General features: G+C 42.4%; 1 long non-coding RNA gene across 1 annotated transcript; it reads right to left on the bottom strand.

Annotated features, from left to right (window-relative positions):
* Positions 1-889: 889 nt before the first annotated feature.
* Positions 890-19,732, bottom strand: LOC133226809 (uncharacterized). The gene is made up of 3 exons (XR_009729627.1): positions 18,801-19,732; positions 4,837-4,905; positions 890-1,131 (listed from the first exon to the last, which is right to left on the bottom strand). It is a non-coding gene; the product is annotated as an uncharacterized LOC133226809 (long non-coding RNA).
* Positions 19,733-19,988: the final 256 nt, after the last annotated feature.

The raw sequence follows: 19,988 nt of genomic DNA on the forward strand, positions 1-19,988 counted from the left end.
ATCAAACTATGTTGTTGGTTCTGCATAATTTTGGAGAGTTTCCCAAAATCTCAGAATTGTGACATTTTAGAAGAAAAGGCAATCCAGTCTGTTTTACAGATGAAGAAATGGAGACCCACAGAAATGGACTGGCAGACTAGCACATTAACTCCATAGTTAGCAAGGATCTGCTCTGCCATTTCCTAAACAGTATGATTTGGGCCAAATACATAGCCATTTTGTTTAAACATTTATTTATTTATTCAGCTGCCTTGGGTCTTAGTCGATGCATGCGGATCTTTGTTGCATCATGTGGGATCTTTGCTGAGGCTCACGAACTCTCTAGTTGTGGCTTGTGGGCTTAGCTGCTCCACAGCCTGGGGGATCTTAGTTCCCTGACCAGGGATTGATTGCAAGGCAAATTGTTAACCACTGAACCACCAGGGAAATCTGGTATATAGCTTTTTTAGATCCAAGTTACTAATACGTGAAATGGGGCTGGAATGGTAAGTACTAATTGGTAGAACACATGTGAAATGTTTAGCAAAATGCCTAACATATATTACATACTATTATCATCATTGCAGGTGGCTGCGAGGAGATCCAACCAGTCCATTCTGAAGGAGATCAGCCCTGGGATTTCTTTGGAAGGAATGATGCTAAAGCTGAAACTCCAATACTTTGGCCACCTCATGTGAAGAGTTGACTCATTGGAAAAAACTCTGATGCTGGGAGGGATTGGGGGCAGGAGGAGAAGGGGATGACAGAGGATGAGATGGCTGGATGGCATCACTGACTCGATGGACGTGAGTCTGAGTGAACTCCGGGAGTTGGTGATGGGCAGGGAGGCCTGACATGCTGTGATTCATGGGGTCGCAAAGAGTCGGACATGACTGAGTGACCTGATCTCATCTGATTATCATTATTATTAGTACAGGACTAAAATCTGGCTTTATAATGACTTCTAATCTGGAATAGGCTTCCCAGGTGGCACTAGTGGTAAAGAATTCGCCTACCAATGCTGGAGATATAACAGATGTGTGTTCAATCCCTGGGTCAGGAAGATTCCCTCGAGGAAGGTATAGCAACCCACTCCAGTATTCTTGCCTAGAAAATTCCACGGACAGAGGATCCTGGCGGGCTCTTTGTGATCTATGGGGTCACAAAGAGTAGGACATGACTGAAGTGACTTCACCAGCGCGAGTGAGCACGTGCATGTGCACGCATGCACACACACACACACACACACACACACACATACACAATCTGGGATAATGAATAAGAAGACTCTAGATATTACTGAAGTTGAAGGAAATTTTATCTCATGCTTATGATCAACTTTTAAACTTGCATATAGTAGAGATAGCAGTACAGAATATTTTTCCTAATATTTTCCTCAAAGATAAATGTCTTCTTGCTAAAAGCCTTCTGTTATAGCAACGTTCAGGGAAATTCCCCAGTAAATATAATAACTACTTAAAAGACATGAAATTTGTTTCCCTATAAGTTCATAATAAATATTTATTTACCCTGGAAAATTCAGATATATTTGGTGATGTCAATCCCCTGCTTTAAAAGAAAATAAACCCAATAAAAACAAATGAAATAAAGAAAAAAACCCTAAAAATAGAATCATCATGTGATCTAGAGTCCTACTCCTGAGCATATATCCGGACAAAATCATAGTCCAAAAAGATACATGCACCCCATTGTTCATAACAGCACTATTTACGACAGCCAAGACAAGGAAGCAACCTAAAGGTCTGTCAACAGAGGAATAGATAAAGAAGATGTGGTACTTATATGCCATGGACTATTACTCAGTCATAAACATAATGAAATAATGCCATTTGCAACAGTATGTACGGACCTAGAGGTTATCATACTAAATAAAGTAAGTCAGACAGAAAAACAAATATCATGTAATATCACTTATATGTGGAATCTAAAAAAAAAAAATGATACAAATGAAGTTACTTAAGAAACAGAAACAATGTCACAGATGTAGAAAACAAATTTGGTTATGGGGTGGGGGGCAAAGGGGAAGGGAGGGATAAATTGGGAGATTGGGATTGACATATACACACTACTATGTATGAAATAGGTAACTAATAAGAATCTGCTGTACAGCACAGGGAACTCTAGTCAATACTCTGTAATATCCTATATGAGAAAGAATCTAAAAAAGAGGGGATATGTGTATGTGTGTGTAACATTCACTTCGCTGCATAGCAGAAACTAACACAACTTTGTAAATCAACTATATTTCAATAAAATTTTTTTTTAAAAAGGATATTGTAAAAGACTTCAATTTGAGTTCTTCTTTTTATTGAGGTCCTTAATGTGGTTGTTTGTGTGTGTGTGTTTTTTTTTTCTTTTACCTTTCTTAGGTACTTATGTGGGTGGCAGTCAAGGATTTGGCCTTCCTTTTATAAATGAGGGGAAACAGACTATGCTTTCCCAAAATAATTGCTCTTTGGCATAAGGATTATTTTGAGCTGATTATTTTTAAGAAACAGCAGGCACAGAGCGGAAGTTGTCGCATTGTCAGGGATGAAAATTATGACAATTACATTTATAAAGGAAATCTCCATTCGCCAACTGTCTCCCTCTCTGTACCAGGAAGACAAGGATGACTCTCAATCATGAAAGGACACACAGTGAGCCCAAACAAGCCAGAACGTTGGAGTTCGGAACAGAGGAGGCGATGGCAGGACCATGCAAGGAGACTTGCATGGTCTTGGCTCAGACTCTAAAAAGCTCCCCGAAGGTTTTCAGCAAAGCAGTTTTCGGCAGGGGTGATGGCGGGGGGAGGTGGGGGAGGAGGGCAGGGGTGTGGGGCGGCGGGAGGGGCAGGTAGTAGGGCACATGGCACAGCATGTTGGATCCTAGTCCCTGACCAGGTATTGAACCAGCACCCCCTGCATTGGAAGACCGTAGTCTTAACCACTGGACCACCAGAGAAGTCCCTAGCAAAGCATTTTAAAAAGCCAGGTGAGGGTGGGATGGCGGTGATGGTGTTGCAGTTCATGCACAGTTATCTGACTGGCTGATGGTGAAGTAACAGGGTGGTGTCACAGGGGTTAACATTACTAGTTCTTAGGTTCCAGGAGGCCTGGGGCTAGGTACTCAAGGTCATCACATAATTAACATCTTCCACTGGGGGTGGGGGAGTTTACATCTGTAAAACAACTCAGGAAATGTACATTGGATACTGTTGTCTAGGTACCTCAGAGAGGTGCTAACGCAGAAGATATGGGGAAAAGGCCTGTCCTGGGAAGGCCTTGGAGAAGAAAATGGCAACCCATTCCAGTATTCTTGTCAAGAGAATCCCATGGACAGAGGAGCCTGGTGGGCTGCTGTCCATAGGGTCGCACAGAGTCGGCCACGACTGAAGCAACTTAGCATGCATGCATGAATGGGAAAGTCTCATAGGGTCCTGCTCAGTTACACAGCCAGATGGAGAGACACTGGGTGATGTGGTCCAGAGGGTCCCAAGTCCAGTAACTTCTGTCCTGTGGAGCTGGAGTATACCATCTTCCTGTGACCCAGATGAGGACACCAACCTGGAAACTAAGTCTCTTTGTTCAGAGTTTTGTAACCCAAACTCTACCTTCACCTCTACCACATCATCTCTGGAGGGCAAGGAATGGGGCTGAAACTTTCATCCCACTAATCAATTAGTCTTTCTTAGCTACATCCTAAGGGACTTCATCCTTAGTTACCTCATAATTGTAATTGAAAGAGGCTTGTTATGAATAACAAAGACACTCTTATCATTCAGGAAATTCCAAGGGTTTTAGGAGCTGTTGGGTGGGAGCGTTGGGAAGGGGAAGGGAAGAATAAACACGTTTCTTATGTTATCCATGAGAAGGAAGCCACAGGGCAAATTCCAATTTTGACCCCAGTTTCATATTTTATACCAATTCCATTATCCTAAACAAATTTTAAACACCAGGGACCACAGGTGCCTTACATATATTGAGCAGAGTTAAGACTTGTCAATTGAAAGAAAAAATGCACAATGTAAGAGTTAAGTTTTATTCAGGGCCTTACTGAGGACTATAGCCCAGGAGACAGTTTTCAGCAGCACTGAGAAACTGCTCCAAAGGGATGGGGGGAGGTTAGCTTGTATATGATGTTTTGCTGGAAATACATGCAGTCAAGTATACATCTTGATAAAAGATTACTGCTAGTCACAAAGAACAGATATCTCAAGTTAATAATTTATAAAAGCACTATGCTTTTCTGTGTGTGTGGGGACATGCAAGAAGTTGGTTTCATTAAAATTCTTCCTGAGATACATCTAACTATCTATGAGGCCGCTTGCCCTAAGCACAGAGCATCCGGTTATCTTCTTCTACTTCTTTTGAAGCACAGAGTACTTTCCTGTCCTATAACACTGCTTTAATCTCTTCTGTCTGAAGCACAAAGTTGGTCAGTAATGGCAGTAGATTAGTCTCTGGTTAGCAAAATGCTATGGTGAGCAAAATGCTATTTGTTCTTCTTTTGTTTGCAGACTCCTCCCAATGTTGTTATGAGTTATATAGGAAAGATAAAATGTGGGGAGACTCAGTTTAAAATCCTTACAAGAAAAGGCAAAACTCTCCAAAATGAAGGTAAAGGAATAGTCCAACGAAATGGGAAGAACTGAAATTCAGGCAGCAGAAGAGTTGGTGTGTGTGCTTAACCCTTACACTGCACACCTCTCCACGAATCACAGGCTCTGTGCTCTTCCAGATTCCAACAAACAAACTAGATTGTTGTGGAAAATAAAAAATCACAGATAAAAGGTGAGAGTTAAAATCTGTTATTTGTTAAGAGGGACATGCAGGAAGGAATAAAGTCTGGGCTCACCAAGAAGAAGCTGGGTGGCTCTTGCTTCAAAGATCCTTGGCTCAACTTGCTAGGTATGTGGCCTGTGTTCTTAAAAAAGGAAAAATGAATTTAATTTAGGTGCAGTTAATCACAGGCAATTTGGGCCTGAGCAAGAGAGTACAACATTGAAACATTTTCTGTGGTGTTGATGTAAAATCAAAGCCATATATTAGAAAATGCTGAGAACTGTTTGTCATGAAGACTAATAACTCACCTTTGAAAGGGGTCATGGTGTTTTTCTATGAGGAAAAAACGGAAAGTCTCAGTTTTGGATCCCTACTTGAAACAACAAAGCCTTTGGAATCAAAATCAGCTCCAAAACAGAGTTCCCTGTGGTAGTCCTACCCAACAGAGAGAAGAGGTAGGACCATTATATTAGCATCCCCTGCTGCCCCTGTCTTTCTCGAGTTCTGGGATGCTTCGTATTCTGCCAAGGCCAGGTCACATTTCTATGGAAAGAAACAAAACGTACTCACAATTAGGATCTTATTATTTACTAAGAGTTGGGTGAGGGAGGAAAATTCTCCTTTCTTCTCTTCTAGGTTCTTTGGCTGGCCCAATAATTAAATCGAGAAGACAGATTAACAAGGGAAAAACAAATTAAATTTTGCATGTATGGGAACCCATAAAAATATGAGACTCAGATAAGTGACCAAAGCAGGCAGTTATTAATACCTTTTAGACAAAGAAACAGTAAATTTGTAAAGAATTGGTAAGACAAGGAAGTTTGGGCTTGGGGTAGTAAAATAGTAAAGCACTGATAAGGTTTGTTTATACAGTCTTCTTGGCCATAAATTCCCTCTCTCTGGTGATAAGGATGTCTCTCTTTCTCCTGGTATAGGAAGCGTAACTTTTATTGCTCAGGGAGGCAAAGGAGGTCAGAGTGTCTTTCTTGCACTGGCTATTGCTTCAGGAAAAATAATTCAAAATAATTAATATACCTAAGTGGCATATTCTGTTCCCCTTCTGTTGCATGAAGAAAGGACTGATGACTAACTCACCTTAACTGCTTCACTAGTCTTATTAAACATCTCTTTTTTTTTTTATAACCAGAAGAGGAGAGTGAAAAATAATGCCTTTGCTGGAGATATAATACATAATGAGGCAAGCTGGTCATGGTGAAAGCTTCTAACTCTGAGAAATATTTGGGGGCCCTAAATTAATCTGTGCCCTGGACTAGCAAATATCAAGAACTGCTTTTAAAGACAACTGATACCATACTTTTGAAAAGAGTCACGGTATTCATCTAAGGGGAGAAGATGAGGTTTTGGAGGGTCGATGAAATCTTATTTTTTCCTCTAACTGGTAGTCTGCGCAACAGAAAGCTGTCTGATTGGGAGGGTCACTTTTTTCATCAGGGGCCCTCTCTCAGGCTGCACCAAAGCCAGTTTCACCTAACTGGTGTGGGTAAGATTCAGACAATGGTTTCTAGGACATCAAGGTTAGTTGTTTAAGATGGAGGGGAAATTTAGGAGTCTGGAATACTACATCACAGATTTGAAATTAGGATTTGTTGGCACTAAAGAGGGGCTTCCCTGGTAGCTCAGATGGTAAAGAATCTGCCTATAATGCAGGAGACCCAGGTTCGATCCCTGGGTCAGGAAGATCAGCTGGAAAAGGGACTGGCAACCCACTATGTTGCCATTATTCTTAGTATTCTTAGTATGCCATTATTCAACCCCCTATTCTTAGTATTCTTGCCTGGAGAATTCCATGGACAGACCATGGGGACAGAGATTCGGATACGACTGAGCGACTAACACAGCAACAATACTAAAGGGATTCAGGGACATATTTACAATAAAACTACATTTTCATACTTTACTTTCACAGTCTTATGTTTCTTTGCAGTCCCAACTGACCTTGAGGATGGCATCTGTTCTCGGTGCAGTGGTTCACTTTTTGATCCTAAGTTGGTGTCTAAAAGTACAGGTAACATTTCCTGCTCATGAGTCCTCATCTCTGCTGACACCTACTCTCTCATAGCAGGCCTCCAAGGATGGGCTCCATAAATTGGGCTTCTTAGAAATTGTGAATCTCAAGAATTATAAGATAAAACTAAGAAGCTAAATAAAAGCTTAAAGCTTAATTATTTCAGAATGTAATTAGTGTACAGCCATTGTGCACACATGAATGTATCATTCATGACATATGTGACCATGTCACGTGACTTGTACATCATCTGAGCAAGGAGTACATAAACTGGATAGTATGGAGTGCCAAGTACACGCCAGTTCCTCAGTCAATACGATGAGGGCATGGGGCAGAAAATTTTTCTCTCTTCCCCTCTAGGTTCTTTGGCTGGTCTAATAATTAAACTGATATAAGACAGATTAACAGGAGAAAATCACATTTAACTATGTATATACAGTAGTCGACAAAGACATGAGACTCAAAGGAAAGTCACACAGTTGAGGCTTATATGCCATCCCAAGCTAAGAAATACGATAGGGGCCTGGGGCTTCAAAGGGGAGGAGAGTAATTCACAGGAAGATAAAAAAGAGCAGATATTCGATAATCAGTTGTTTGCCCTGGGACTTCCTTGGTGGTCCAGTGATGAGGACTTCATCTTCCAATGTAGGGAGTGTAAGTTCAACCCTTGGCTGGGGAGCTAAGATCCTACAATGCCTCAGTTCAGTTCAGTTCAGCCGCTCAGTCGTGTCCGACTCTTTGCGACCCCATGAATTGCAGCACGCCAGGCCTCCCTGTCCATCACCAACTCCCAGAGTTTACTCAAACTCATGTCCATCGAGTCGGTGATGTCATCCATCCATCTCATCCTCTGTCGTCCCCTTTTCCTCCTGCCCCCAATCCCTCCCAGCATCAGGGTCTTTTCCAATGAGTCAGCTCTTCGCATGAGGTGGCCAAAGTATTGGACTTTCAGCTTTAGCATCAGTCCTTCCAAAGAACACCCAGGACTGATCTCTAGAATGGGTTGGTCAGATCTCCTTGCAGTCCAAGGGACTCTCAAGAGTCTTCTCCAACACCACAGTTCAAAAGCATCAATTCTTCAGCATTCAGCTTTCTTCACAGTCCAACTCTCACATCCATACATAACCACTGGAAAAAGCATTGCCTTGACTAGACAGACCTTTGTTGGCAAAGTAATGTCTCTGCTTTTGAATATGCTATCTAGGTTGGTCATAACTTTCCTTCCAAGGAGTAAGCGTCTTTTAATTTCATGAAAATCCCAAAAAACAAAAAACAGAAGCAATATTGTAACAAATTTAATAGAGACTTTAAAAATGGTCCCCATCAAAATGTTTGCCGTGCAATGTAGATGTAGGCTTTCAGATAAAAAATGTTATCTCTGGTAATAGTTCTTTCTCTGGTATAGGCCCCTTGTCTAAATTCTTTTAGGCAGTGAAGAGGGAGGTAAAATTTTTTCCTGAGTCTGCTGGTTGTTGATTGCCTTCACCTCAAAATAATCTGCATGCCAAAATGGCATGCTTGAGGGTGGCATATTCTGCTCCCCTACAGTTCCCAAGGACACTGTTCCTTCCTTATAGGTGTCTGACCAGGTTGACCTAGACATGGCTGACCATGCATTTGATGATCAGTATACGCACTGTACTGAAGAAATGGAGGAAATGGCACCCCAGCTGCTAAAAGAACTGGAGGCAAACAAAGAATTTTCAATTGAATGGAAATGGGCATCAGAGACATGGAACGACATAAAGAACACAATGTTTCAAAGAAACTCAATGATTTTCATGGAACAGCTCTTGTAGCCTCTTCTAATGGGGACATTGTAAATTTTAATAGAGCCATAAGAGAATTCCACAGCAATTCAGACAATTTTCAATTCAAAGCCTTCCATTATTATTTGACAAGAGCTCTTCAACTTCTTAATCAAGGAGATTGTTATACAGTATATAAATGCTCTGTCCCCAGGTTTCATTACAATGGGATTGGAAATGTAAGCTTAGGGGGATTTATCGACTCAACTTTGTCTAAAAGAAGAGGTATAAGTCCTTTTATTTTGCAAAAACGGCAGTGGAACATGTTTAAAATCACCATTTGCTTGGGCGTTCCTATTAAAGAATATTCTTACTATCCACATGAAGTGGAAGTATGTTGTGTTAGTTCATTCTAGGGTATGAAGTATATCAGAAAGTAAATGTCACCGAAAAGGAAAAATACTTTGAAATTACACTTGAGAATCCCAAAAATGATAGGAGCAATTACAACTGCTTCTATCATAGCTTGAAAAATAATAGGAGTATGGACACAAACTACTCCTATAATTGGAATAGTCCGTGCCACTTCTATGAAATCTCTTCAGGTGAGTCAGGGTCTGTGCTTGAGATGGGAGTGGTGGGGCCATCGAGAGGGGAGAAGCTACCCAGAGCAGACACAGGGAGGCTTCCAGTCGACTGAGGAGCATGTGGTCCCTGAGCAGAGTACTAATGTTCCAAAACAGAAATCAAACCTCAGGCCTAGAGACCCATGGCAACTTCTAGTTTTGCTAAGTTCTCCATCTCCCTGCTGCATTAAAAGATCAGAAAGATCTGCTGGGCACCAGGGAACACGACTCATGTAAAGTACCAGAACGTGTGGTGGTGAAGTCAGGGGAGGTGGAGACCTAGTTCTAGGCAGAAATCCAGGCAAATATCCAGATGCCTGAACTGAGGCAGTGCCTATGGCGATCAAAGGAGGCCAGGGAATTGGTGTTTCTAGGAGGTGTTCTGGGAGAAAGAGGGTGAAAGCTGGACAGACAGAGGAGTGTGGTCAAAAACAAGGGTGAGGATGATGAATCTTGAGATTTCTAGTATGGAGAGTTTGCAGTTCCTGAGCAGGTTAGAAGACATTCCCAGCAAAGTAGCTGGCTAGGATGAAATGTAGGTGAATAGTGTTGGAGCTGAGATCAAAGATCTGAAAGGTTTTGCAGGAGTAGGGCCATGTAGGAGACCACACACAGGGATGGTGCCTGGCCTGATGAAGATTAGAGATAGGAAGACCAGAGGACACAAACCTCTGGGAAGGCATGTTAGGAATTGCTGGAAAGAGCAAGGGAGGGCATAGAGAAAGACTGCTGTGTCTCCATCCCCAAGATGGGTGAGAAGTGTCACCAGGATCAACCTCCAGCAACCTTCCCCAAGGGGTCCTGGCTCTCAGATTTCTGTGATTTACACTCATTGTTCCTTCTAGTCTGAAGTCTTTGATTTCATGTCATATTTCATCCAGTCTAAAACAGTATCATTTTAGTAACTGTCTTTTAAGACCTATCTCAAATATCACTTCCAATGTTGCTTTCCTTGATACTTTCAGGCAAAACTTGTGATCTATGCCACAGGTCTGGTGTCAAACAACCTCAGTGATAATTCAGGCTCAACCACCACTGGCTCTGTGACTTTGGCCAGGTTACCTTAATAACCTGTGTATCAACTGCTTCATTTACAAAATGAAGACACAAATAATAAATAGCAGATGGTAAAGAATCCACCAGCAATGTGGGAAACCTGGGTCCAATCCCTGAGTTGGGAAGATAACCTGGAGAAGGGAATGGCTACCCACACCAGTATTCTTGCCTGGAGAATTCCATGGACAGAGGAGCCTGGCAGGCTATATAGTCCATGGGGCTGCAAAGAGTCGCACATGACTGAGCTACTAAGCACAGCACAGCACAAAGTGTTTTTTAAAACTGTAATGCAATATGGTTCATCAGATTGGCAAATACCTTAAGTTATATATTACATCTACCTGCATTAGCAGGCAGGTTCTTTACCACTAGTACCACCTGGGAAGCCCCTCTGAAAAGCAAAAAAGAAAAAAGTCGAAAGTGAAGTTGCTCTGTTGTGTCCGACTCTTTGCGATCCCATGGACTGTAGTCTACCAGGCTTCTCTGTACATGGGATTTTCCAGGCAAGAGTACTGGAGTGGGTTGCCATTTCCTTCTCCAGGGGATCTTCCTGATCCAGGGACTGAACCCAGGTCTTCTGCATTGCAGGCAGACGCTTTACCCTCTGAGCCACCAGGGAAGCCTGAAAGGCAAGAGGAGAGTCTAATTGCTGGCCAAGTATATGGATCCTCTAGAGCCTACTCTGGAGAAGGCAATGGCACCCCACTCCAGTACTCTTGCCTGGAAAATCCCATGGACGGAGGAGCCTGGTGGGCTGCAGTCCATGGGGTCGAGAAGAGTTGGGCATGACTGAGCGACTTCACTTTCACTTTTCACTTTCATGCATTGGAGAAGGAAATGGCAACCCACTCCAGTATTCTTGCCTGGAGAATCCCAGGGACGGGGGAGCCTGGTGGGCTGCCATCTATGGGGTCACACAGAGTTGGACACGACTGAAGCGACTTAGCAGCAGCAGCAGCAGCAGAGCCTACCCTCTTGGTTTTCTGAACATAATGTAAAGCTCAGGAAGCTTGAGAGGTCCACATCTTGAGCAACCCCATACGGAAACCTTTCCTTCTGTTCTGCCCCTCTGCAGGAATGAGAGAAAGTCCTAACTCCTGCTGCCACTGCCCGGCCTCCTGGTCCTGCTGCTCTTCCCTGCTGAGCTGGAATCCTCCCCTGCATGGGGCCTGGTTCTTCAGGGGTTTGTGAACAGGGCTGTTGGAGGAAGGCAGAAGGGCAGGGGGCTGACTGGCTTGCCAGCATCGGCAGTACTGTAGGACTTTTGCATCCACAGGTTCCACCAACCACGGGTTGAAAATACTGGAAAAAAAGTTCAGGAAGTTCCAAAAATCAAAACTTGAATCTACCACAGATTCAGTAGCTATTTACATAGAATTTACATGGTATTTACAACTATTTACATAGCATTTACATTGTATTGGGTATTATAAGGAATCTAGAGATGATTTAATGTATATGGGAGCATATGTATAGATTAAATGCAAATACTGTGTCATTTTATATAAGGGACTTGAGCATCCTTGAATTTCAGTACTCGCAGGTGATTCTGAAACAGTTTCCCCACAAATACCTTCAGACAACTGTACCGTATTAGGAAAGGTGGGACACAGGATCTTTTTCATGGCCCACGTTAGTTCTCATGTCCCCTAAGACATCTGAGGGGTCTGCTGGATCTGAGTGCAAAAGTGTGTGCTCCATCTTCAAATTTATTACCTGAAATAAATCTCAATTCTCTTGATACCTTGCTGTGATTAAAAAGCAATGTTTTTATGCACTGTCAGCAGTAACAGTCTTAAAAATGCAATTTCATTGTGATGAATGTTATAATCTAAAGAAATAAATCATTTATAATCACACCTTGCTTTTCTGTAACTGTGTATTTCTGCAGGCTGTATTATTTGCTCAAGAAATTCTCCCAAAGAATCAGATAGGATGCTGTTGAAGAGGTTGAAGAGGTTCATGTTTTATACTTGTCACAGATAGCCTTGCAGCCCTGATTGACTGAGCCAGAAATGTAAGCGCTGAGAATGGGCTATCCTGTATAGCTCAGGCTATAGGCAACTTAGTAGTTAACTTGTAGCAAAAGCGGTAGAATAGGAAGATTAAAATAAAAGAAACTGATCTAATACAGAGTCAGATTGTTCTTCCCTATTACAGGATGAGTCAATGAAAGGTATTGGGATGACTGGCTCTACACATGAGAAAGATAAAAAAAAAAAAAAGAATGCCTACATTGCACCACACCTGAAAGTAATCACAAGGAAATTATGAAATATGAAATATTTTTCATATGAAATATGAAAAATAAACCTCTAAAACTATCACCAAAGACATAGGAGTTTGTTGTTTTTGTTTTGTTTTAACTCAAAGAAGGAAGATATTTCTTAAAAGCAAACAAAGAAAAGATTTACTTCTTGCTTAATTCAGGCCGTAACAGAGCTCTCCTCACAGTCACACAGGGAAGCAGGATTCTGGCTCTATCACAGAACACACTGCTGTAATAGGGGGACAGCTGGAGGCTGCTTGATGAAATAAGGTTGTGATATTCTTGAGCAAAGATGCTTGTGGGAGTTTGGCCCAGTTCGTGACAGAATCTTGCTGGTTGTTGTGGACTCACCAATGGTGGCCTAGAGAGCCAGGTGGGAGAGTGAGGATGCTTTAGGTACTTACTGCTACTACTGCTTCCCAGGATGGTGAGGTACAGACACGGCTTCTTATTTATCTAGGGACAAGGTGACATCATATTCACAAGAGTCTTAATGTTAGGATGACCTAGGGTATTGGTTATAAATCCTGGTTCATGATGATCCAGCAGTAGGGTTAAGGGGGAGCTCTAGAATGGTGTGTTTTAATAGACCTCCTTCAGCAATATGTGAACCGTGAACTTCCTGATGTTCAAGCTGGTTTTAGAAAAGGCAGAGGAACCAGAGATCAAATTGCCAACATCCGCTGGATCATGGAAAAAGCAAGAGAGTGGCAGAAAAACATCTATTTATGCTTTATTGACTATGCCAAAGCCTTTGGACTGTGTGGATCACAATAATCTGTGGAAAATTCTTCAAGAGATGGGAATACCGGACCACCTGATCTGCCTCTTGAGAAATTTGTATGCAGGTCAGGAAGCAACAGTTAGAACTGGACATGGAACAACAGACTGGTTCCAAACAGGAAAAGGAGTTCGTCAAGGCTATATATTGTCACCCTGTTTATTTAACTTATATGCAGAGTACATCATGAGAAACGCTGGACTGGAAGAAACACAAACTGGAATCAAGATTGCCGGGAGAAATATCAATAACCTCAGATATGCAGATGACACCACCCTTATGGCAGAAAGTGAAGAGGAACTAAAAAGCCTCTTGATGAAAGTGAAAGTGGAGAGTGAAAAAGTTGGCTTAAAGCTCAACATTCAGAAAACGAAGATCATGGCATCCGGTCCCATCACTTCATGGGAAATAGATGGGGAAACAGTGGAAACACTGTCAGACTTTATTTTTCTGGGCTCCAAAATCACTGCAGATGGTGATTGCAGCCATGAAATTAAAAAACGCTTACTCCTTGGAAGGAAAGTTATGACCAATCTAGATAGCATATTCAAAAGTAGAGACATTACTTTACCAACAAAGGTTCGTCTAGTCAAGGCTATGGTTTTTCCAGTAGTCATGTATGGATGTGAGAGTTGGACTGTGAAGAAGGTTGAGTGAGGAAGAATTGATGCTTTTGACCTGTGGTGTTGGAGAAGACTCTTGAGAGTCCCTTGGACTGCAAGGAGATCCAACCAGTCCATTCTGAAGGAGATCAGCCCTGGGATTTCTTTGGAAGGAATGATGCTAAAGCTGAAACTCCAGTCCTTTGGCCACCTCATGCGAAGAGTTGACTCATTGGAAAAGACTCTGATGCTGGGAGGGATTAGGGGCAGGAGGAGAAGGGGACGACAGAGGATGAGATGGCTGGATGGCATCACTGACTCGATGGACGTGAGTCTCAGTGAACTCCGGGAGTTGGTGATGGACAGGGAGGCCTGGCGTGCTGCGATTCATGGGGTCGCAAAGAGTCGGACACGACTGAGCGATTGATCTGATCTGATCTGACCCCTCTCTCATCCCAACATTCATAGCCTCACCACCACTTTCTTCCCCAAGTATCGTAAGGACCAATCTCATTTTGCCCTTGGCCCCTGTTTATGAAGCCCAGGTCTTTTGGGTCCTCCATACAAGGCTCCACACATTCTCTATCTCACACTTCTTTACCTTCTGAAATGCTTCCACTGTGCCCCTGGAACTCATGGTGAGTGGTTAGAAACAGGTCATCAATCTCTCTCTAAATGCGGCCTTCACCCTCTGGATCTAACTTAGACACAACCTCACAAGGACATGTCAGCCTCATTCTTCCAAAGCTCAGACTAAGAAACCAGGAGTTAGCCTTGACTCCTGTCTTTGCCTCACACCCCACATCTGGGCCATGAACAAAATGTACTGTGCCTACCTTTCAGTTGTATACTGAATCCAGTGCAATCACCTCTCACCACTCTACCGCTACCACCTTGGTCTCAGTCCCCACTATTTCTCACCCAGATTGTTTCAGTGATCTCTGCTGTAGATAGTAATCAGACTGTCTTTCTTAACTGCCCCCCCCTCCGACCCCTCGCCCATTGCTCTCCTCACTCTTGGAGAGGTTGGAAAGTTAAAAGCCACATTTCCCAGAGCCCATTGTAATTTGTTGTTGTTGTTTTGTTCCTAAGTCGTGTCCAGCTATTTTTGGACCCCAAGGACTATAGTCCACCAGGCTCCTTTGTCCATGAGATTTCCCAGGCAAGAATATTGGAGTGGGTTGTCATTTCCTTCTCCAGGGGATCTTTCCAACCCAGGGATGGAACCTGAATTGGCAGGTGGATTCTTTACTACTGAGCCACCAGGGAAGCCCCCCATTGCAATTAAGGTCTATGTATTAGTTTCTGATAATAATCACACACACAAAATACAGAAGGTGGAAATGGAATCATCTCTTTGATGATGTGAATGCTGGCAAGCAAAGGGAAACAAATAGGACTATTTTGGTGACTGGATTCTGGATCCCTTTTCCTTCCAAGGTCTCTCCACCAGCTTCATGGGTGTGAGAGCCAGTTTGGAGTATAGCAATAATTGCAGCCATCAGAATCAGCTTTCTCACAATTGGGTTTCATCACAGTGGTGAGACTTTAAAGACCAATGCCAGTGAGGACACCTGACTTCTAGTCCTTCAGCTCTTCCAACAACTCTGTAAGCTCCAAATTTCCTATATTAAATCCCTTTCTGTTTAAAACACCTGAGCAGTTTCTTTCTTTCGCAGGACCCTGACTGATACAACCTCCTAACTGATCTTCCTCCTTCTACTCTCACCCACCAGAATGACTATGAACTTAAGCCTAAACGTATTGTTTCTCTGCTCAAATCCTCGGATGGCTAACAGCCAAAGTCCTTACAGTGCCCTGAAAAGGCCATATCCAATCTGCTATCCCATAACATTGTGATCTCATCTCATCTGATCTTTTGCCTCCCTGTCACAAACACTCCATCTCTCTTTCTCCTATTCTGCTTTATGCTTCCACTTAGCACTTGTCACAATTTAAATTACTGTACATGTATTTTCAATGCCATTTCATATTGCATCCTGCCCCCTCCATATTCCTGGTTCTTCTTGTCCTTCTTAGTTTTCTTTTTGCATAACAAAAAGTTACTACCTACAATCATCCAGTATCATTTGTCCATGTGTTTGTTTATTGCCTCTTTCTCATTTCTAAAACTTAAGCTCCAAGAGGACAGGGATCTGTGTATGCTTATTTCACTGATCTATCCCAGGCATTGAGAATAATGCCTGCCATGTATTAGGACCTTAGGAAAATTTTACTTCCACTTAATTTAGATTTTGGGTTATGGGGATTAAGAAATTAAATTCAAAGTCTTGCAGGAACTAAAATACCACATTTGCATTTTCATTTCCCACTGTGGTAAGATCAAGGAGAAGACCTATAGTCATCTTTTAACAGAATTCACAGTATAATTTATTTTTTCAAAGGGTTTGCCTTGACAGAAAATATTAAGGGCGCATGTATTAGAATTTAATTTCCTGGTATTTATTTACTTTTCTGTTTTATGTCTGCTTGTTTGAGAACTTTGCCTGTAAAACTCACAGTTGATAAAGGCACATTGTTACAAAGTACCTGGGGGGCCAATAAGGCAGAACTCCATCTGATAAAGGATGAACACGGGCAGGATTAGATGGCTGTTCCTTCCTGCTTTTTTCTTTCTTCCCTCAACTCCAAATCACAAGCAGCAGCTGATGTCAAAGCCTAATCTGTTCCATCCAGCCCCTTCTGGCCGTGAGGGCTTCTGTTACACTTGTCTAAGATAAATTCCCCAACTGAGAAGGATCATATATAATGCACATTCATACCCGGAACACATTTTTTTCTCTTAAAACGCAAGGATTCTCAGGGATCCATGCGGATCACAAGTCCAAGATTTCAGATTCTGGCAAGACTCTTGGTCAAACAAAACCAACATTCAGAGAACACTGCCTAACGGTGAGGGTATGAGTTGCTGGAACAGAAGCAGTAGTTGACCCACACCACTACTGGGCATTTTTTTTTTCTAAGGAGAAGCCATGCATAAATTTAGAAAAATATATAGCTCTCAGTCTCTTCTATTATCCTCTTGCTATTATCTTTATCTTAGAGTATCTGTCTACAGGGAACAAACTCCGGTTGCTCAGCTTGGGGTTCACCTATCTCCTGCCTCACCAGGGTGTTCATCTGAATGAGGAAAAGTGAAAGAGATCCAGCCCTTATCCAGTCACTTAGGAGCTCTTGCAGGTTCTGCCGGCAACAGAACTAGTTAATTAACATTTAATACAGTAACCTGCCACTATGGGTTCAAACCCTCGACGTGTGCAGCCACCAGGGGGCGTGGTGTGTACATTTACTCTGTCCTTTCTCAACACCCAGAGCATCCAACACAAGTTTTTCAACATGGATCTGAAACTCTCAGGCAGGCTGGTAGATTGTTTCCCTTGACTGGAGGGGGAGAAAAAAGATGAGTCATCAACATAAATAAGGGGAAAACACCCTTGAAGAGACTCAAACTAAGAAGTTAAAGAACATTGTCAGTGATTTATGTACACATAGTCATTTACTGGTAATGTGCTCCAGACAACTGAACAAGGGACAAATTACTTTAGAAAATGGGAAACTCTGGAAAGGAAATGAGGGAGCTTGGGGGTTCCCAACAGGAGAATTCAAATGAAGACTATGCTGAATCTCTTTGTTTCCAGTAAAATATCAGCTGGGTGGTGGTGTCATCTGTGAAAGCAGCAAAAGGAAATCCCATGATTCCCAGCTGTGGGAGGACCTGGGCTGTGGCCGTGGACAGGCCGCTTGGCAGAGGGGATCAAGGGCCTCCTTATATTTATTTTACAGAGTAATGGAATTCTCAGAACCTACCTTATTAGAAATCTTAGTACTGAAGCAGTTCTTAAAACCTTTGTGACTACCCATTTTTGGCCTGGTGTGAATTTGCATATCACTGGTCCTGATCTGCATATTTATTTTGTAACTCAGCAGGAACCATGAAGCCTTTAAACCAAAGTTAGATTTTCCTGGTTCCCATCCAAAAACATTTTGAAGAAAAGGCTTAGGTTTGAAAACAGGAATAGTGTTTGAAGTTGTAATAATAACCTAGTTCATTTTCCAAGGTTATTTACACATATTCTAATTCTTTAAGAATATAAAATTTACCTTTTACCTAAAGGTCTTAATACTCAGTTGAGTAGTTTCATTTTTTTCAATTGGAAGTCATTTTTCTAACTTAAAAACTGTTAAAAGACTCATTCTTTTGAAGACTAATTAATTTATTTACATGTATTAACATAAATTACAGAGTGCAATTTACAGCCTCTTTGTAAACACGGTGTTCTGCAGTTTGGAAGGTTTTATTTTTCTTTCATCCTGGAGGGCTTTTCATAAAAAGCTAGCACATTTAAATTAATGGAGGTGTGGCTTGAGGCCTTAACCCCAGCCCAGACATTGAATCCCTTTATTTTAGTCTTAAATATGCACTCAGGGATCTCTTGAAACCAATACAAATAGTTAATTTGTATTAACTATTATAACCTCAGTGGAGGTTGAGAGATATTACAGAACTATTTTCTACAAATCTACAGAGGGGGCCTAATTTATTCAGAAATACTTTTGATATTAAACTTATTTTTGGGTCATCTGTGAAATGACAAGACCAGTCCTCCAGAAACAACCAAACTGAACTATCTATTGGGGTTCCAACCCTTGGATTCCCCACTCCCAATCCTTCAATTCATACCAGTTCAAACACAACGCAGCTGGGCTTTTACAAGTGGAACCAATCTTTCACTGAAACAACAAAAGAAGTTATTAAATTACTGGACAACCTAAAGATTAAGCAATGGCATTTTTTCCTTCTAAGGAGGAGAGTTTAGTTCAGTCGCTCAGTTGTGTATGAGTCTTTGGGACCCCCATGGACTGCAGTACGCCAGGCTTCCCTGTCCATCACCAGCTCCTGGAGCTTACTGAAACTCAAGTGCATTGCATCGGTGAGGCCAGCCAACCATCTCATCCTCTGTCATCCGCTTCTCCTCCCACCTTCAATCTTTCCCAGCATCAGGGTCTTTTCCAATGAGTCAGTTCTTCGCATCAGGTGGCCAAAGTACTGGAGTTTCAACTTCAGTATCAGTCCTTCCAGTGAATATTCAGGACTGATTTCCTGTATGATTGACTGGTTGGATCTCCTTGCAGTCCAAGGGACTCTCAAGAGTCTTCTCCAACACCACAGTTCACAAGCATCAATTCTTCGGTGCTCAGCTTTCTTTATAGTCCAACCCCTAAGAAACCGTGCGCAAATTCAGAAAAACTGCTGTCCCGAACTTCCCTGAACCAGCGTATACATGTTTATCCTCTAGGGGGCGGTAGTTCCTTGTTTCTGGGAGAAAACAACCTTCTCTACTCCAGAGTTTTGTCTCTTGGAGCCTCCAGGGAAAATTCACTTAGCCATGCCTTAATTCGAACAGAAAGAAATCACTCCAGCTTCGAAACAGATAAAATTCTAACCTAGAAACCAGAAACATTCATTCCAAGAGACAGAGGCACCAGAGCGCTTCCGTCTGCTCTGACTGCCGCAGACTGACAGATAAGAGTCCACCCGTATTCTCTGGATCATACCTGTGAACATCTGGTGAAAGCCACAAGACAATGATCCACAACGGCAGGAAACAGAAAATGCACTTTTTCACTTCCCGATGCTCTATAGATGTTCTCAGACAGCTGCAGCTTGATGTCCTTGTTTTGAACCAGTTAGAACAGGTCCCAGAGAATCGGGAAGCAGCACCCTACTCCCTGGCAGGACCCAGACCCAGAGGGTTGAGGAGCACAGCAAGGGGCTCACCCCTCCTCACCTGATCCCCCAACCTCCATGGGTGGAGTGGAAGCAGCAGCCCCACACCTGAAGGGAGGGGTAGACTGGGATGATGTGTGTCTCCATGGCAACAAGTGTAGTCTGGTGACTCACAGCTTTTGTACATGCTGGGGAATCAGGGGAAGGACTTGGGGATGAGGGGCCCTCCCAAAACCTTGGTGCTAGGAGAAGACCTGTTTGGGTAGGGATAGGGGAGCTTGGAGAATTGTGGCATGGAATAGTCACTGCTAAAATTAAGCTGCTTGGAAGAAAATAAAGGGATTTGATACTTATTCCAAAAAAAAAAA

Source organism: Bos javanicus, chromosome 15, assembly GCF_032452875.1.
Source record: "Bos javanicus breed banteng chromosome 15, ARS-OSU_banteng_1.0, whole genome shotgun sequence".
In the NCBI taxonomy this organism is placed as follows: domain Eukaryota; kingdom Metazoa; phylum Chordata; class Mammalia; order Artiodactyla; family Bovidae; genus Bos; species Bos javanicus.